A 3,996-nucleotide genomic window follows, 5' to 3' on the forward strand; every position below is an offset into this window, starting at 1 on the left:
TGTCTGGTTAATACTTAATTGTATTACTTATTTATTATTAAAATAATATCAACGAATTCGAGTTTTATGCAGGACATTAAACTTAACTTTCAATCCAAAAAAAGTGATGCATTTCAGCAGCCGCAGGCGGCCACTTAAAATCCCATACAACAAAACCCTAATATATGAAGTAGATCAAATAAGATACTTAGGTAGAATCATATCAGCAAATAACTCAATTGTGGCACACATAGACAAAACAACGTCAAGGATAAACAAGACCTATGCGTTCCCACAACTCCTGAGTGGCTGTCATTACGGAGTGAACCCCAGGAAAGGATTACTTCTTCACAAGGCCTTCGTGAGAAGTAAACTAGAATACGCTTTCTCAGCCTTTTGCAAAATGGCTAAAACGGCCATAGAGAAAATAAAAAAAGTCTCTCGACAGGCACAGAGTTGAACTTTAGTTACGCCAAAATCTTTTCAAAATACAGAAGCATCATCGGAAATGTTCAAACAAGCCCAAAGATATCAGCACACACCGACTTTTTTAAGGGCTTGGCCTACAACAAACTAGCTATACTAACCGACAGCCAAAATAGTAGAATTTCGCTAAGAAAGCCTTCCCACGTTAACTACATGGTATACGAAATCAAACAGAAGATCGCTAGAGAGCCTCTGCTTTCTATAGTGAAACTTCACTATATTCCAAGTCATTGCAACATTGGAGGAAACGAATTTTTGGACCTTGCAGCAAAGAGTGCAAACATCTGGTGTAAGCGGTGAAGGCGCATTCCGAGATATGACCAACACGACTGTAATTTGCTCATTCGTTTTTATGATGCGCTTCATAATTTCATAAGCGCTGTTCTCGTTGGCATCTCCTGCAACAGTCCACACGGCTTGTCGACTCCCTGCGCATCGTTGAATTTTTGGTACGCAATTGTGGTTCTTTTAAAATATGCAACGATCGTCTTGCATTTGCTAAGAATGCTCTCAACAACTAGGAAATAAAGTACATCCTGCACTAGTAAATTAATTGAATTTGCAACGCAGGGAAAGTGTTTGTACTTAAGTAAATCACACGCTTTCTTTATTGTTGAGTCGTTATCAGTGATGACGCAAACTACCTTATTTGTGATAGCCCCTCTGTCAGCACCTATGAAATGAAATAGTTTCGGCTATGTTGGGTGCAGTGTGGTTTGTGGATGTTATCAATTGCCTCGTTGCCAAGATTGCCGACATCAGTTTGGCGCTGGTCCACACAAAGTGTCCCCACACTCTCGTTTGCTCTCGATATCCACAGATCAGTTGTAAGGGCCAGGAAGTCGATCTTGCCCAATATAGAAATCAGTATGAATTTTATACGGTCATATTGATGTGGGAGAGCTGTGTCACGCAAGTGGGTTCTGCTCTGCAGCTTGTAGCGAGGGTCCATTTTTCTTAAAACATTAATGAGACCTTTATCCTCAACACAGCTGAATGGTTGAATGTCGACAGCTATCATGTTCATCACCATTTCGTCGAGTTTCCGTTTCCTGGCAGCAGTGTTGCCGTTTTATCCTTTTTCCGGACAGACCGGACAGAAATTTAAAACATCCCCTAGCCTTTTATCTGTCCTTCTTTTATTTTGGCCTGGCCTTTTTATCTGCTTTATTTTTGTGTAAGGTGCTGAAAAGTAATCCAAATGTACATTACTTTTATATCGATAGCAGCACTTGATAATTAATGCAACCCTGTTGTAATCGTAAATCGTATGTATCGATATACAGTGCTAACAATTGTGTTACTTTTATTGTGAAATTTGTGCGGGAAAGATGCCAAAAGAAATTTACAAGCAAAAGTTTCGTATTCATGGCTAAATCAATCGGATCTGGTGCAGTGGATGTGTCGTGCAAATGCAGAAGTTCAGCGTGTTATTAGCCAAGCTAACAACACTGTCTGGCGAAACCACAGTGCATAGTGTAGAGCCTTGGCGATACATCAATACATCGACGATACATCGATGTTTTGGAAAATAAATAAAACATCGATACGATGTTTTCAACAGTAATCTCAACATCGATGTTTTTCTTTCAAATATCGTTGTTTTACCTTCACAAAGAGTACGCGCAAAAAAGAAGCCAAAAGGGGATGTTCATTTTTAACTTTATTAAAGCTCTGTTCTTTAAAACCATCTGCTGTAGACCAGTTATTATTTTTATTGTAATTTTATTAATAATATTTATAATTAATTTTGTATTTTTGTTTTTTTATTATTAAGAAAACAAAATTTTCCTTAAATTGTCTAGAACAATAAAATACGTCTGCCATATAACTTGCCATACAACTACAATGCAAAACAGCTGCATCGACCTTGAAGAAAAAAGAGACGATGTTAGTATATTGTTGATTACACACACATCCGCAAATACTTACATATCTGCATCTAGCTTTCCCTGTTTTTATACCTCAATATGTATATAATATAAACCAATACACTGAATAAAAAATGAATCGGGGAATTTCGGCGGATCACAATTAAAATTTTACGTAAACATAAAAAAGACGAATACAAAAGAAACTAGAAATATAACAAAGTGAAGAATTTATGTTATAATACCTTAAAAATCCCTTAACTTAAAAATCCGTTTTATATAATGTAAATTGGTCAGCGTAATTAGTTGACTGAATACTTTGAAGTTCGCTTTTGTTGTGAAATATTCGATGCGTGCTGCTTCGCTTAGAAAATGAGCACGTGTTCACAGCTTTAATTCAATCTAGTTTGCAATGAAGAAGCTTGGACATTTTATTTATTTATTTAGAATTATTTATTTATTTGATTGTTATTGATTTATTTACTTTTAGAAAATTTTTTTTGGTATGACTTTTTTTTATTTTGGGCCTATGGACGGAACCACTGCACAGTGGTCCGGCTTGTATGAAGAGAGCGGCCAAAAATACTTCTAGTTGAGGTAGGGACTGGAAACTTGGCACAAAATATTTATATTTTTATTCTAAAATAAAAAGTATGTATATATATCGAAAAGTATATCGAAAATGCTAAAACTTTGGTGTTTTTACAGTTTGAGAGTTCAGTTTTTGTACGAATGCTATATTTAACAAAATAATACGACCTACCAAATTTCATAAGGATCAGCCGACTATATCAACTGATTGATCGGAAATGCTATAACTTCGGTGTTTTTAAAGCTAGAGAATTCTGATTTGGAATGCTATTTTTGGCAAAATAATACAACATGCCAAATTTCATAAGGATCAGCCGACTATATCCTATAGCTGCCATATAATTGAAAAAACGGAAATAACCCAACTTTCATGTTTTTGAAAATAGAAAGTTGGAACTTCGTGCGGATTCTAATTTTGGATTCTATTAGTTGATCCGACCTACCAAGTCTCATAACAATCGGCCGACTATATCTTATAGCTGCCATATAACTGAATGATCGTAAATAGTTTTGGTAGAAATACCATCTTTGGTATTTGTAAAGATAGAAGCTTGGGACTTTGTTTTAGATTTTTTATTTTAATAAATTGGTTATATTCTCATAATATTCTTGATATTCTCATAAGGATTGGCCAATTCAATCCGATGTTTGCGATATATATCCGGTTTTGACGGACGAACACAACAAAACACAAAATATGCACGAAAACAACAAAACACCAAAATTGCTCGAACACAAAAAAGGGAATAAGTCGGAAAGTTGCCAAAAGTTGCAGCTCAAATTTAAAACATAGTTTAAGAATTTATTGAATTATTTTATTTACTTATTTATTTAATTAGTATTAGTAAAAAAGTTTCATCATTGAGAAAGACTATTATCTCAACTTTTTCTTTATTTTAAGTCTATGTATACACAAAAATTCGCCAGTCGACAGGTCACTGATGAAACACTAACTTTAAAACAAAAACGCACCACATAATGACATAAAAATTACTCAGTTTTATAGTACATGCCTTTATTTTCATAATTCATTTTATTGGATGACGATTAGACTCGATTTAATATTTTA

The 3,996-nt window shown here is 34.8% G+C and overlaps 1 long non-coding RNA gene across 1 annotated transcript; it reads right to left on the bottom strand.

Moving 5' to 3' along the window:
• Nucleotides 1–2,147: 2,147 nt before the first annotated feature.
• Nucleotides 2,148–2,857, bottom strand: LOC138925547 (uncharacterized). The gene is made up of 3 exons (XR_011441789.1): nt 2,582–2,857; nt 2,398–2,459; nt 2,148–2,334 (listed from the first exon to the last, which is right to left on the bottom strand). It is a non-coding gene; the product is annotated as an uncharacterized lncRNA (long non-coding RNA).
• Between the last annotated feature and the right edge of the window lie 1,139 nt (nt 2,858–3,996).

Source organism: Drosophila bipectinata, chromosome XR, assembly GCF_030179905.1.
Source record: "Drosophila bipectinata strain 14024-0381.07 chromosome XR, DbipHiC1v2, whole genome shotgun sequence".
In the NCBI taxonomy this organism is placed as follows: Eukaryota; Metazoa; Arthropoda; class Insecta; order Diptera; family Drosophilidae; genus Drosophila; species Drosophila bipectinata.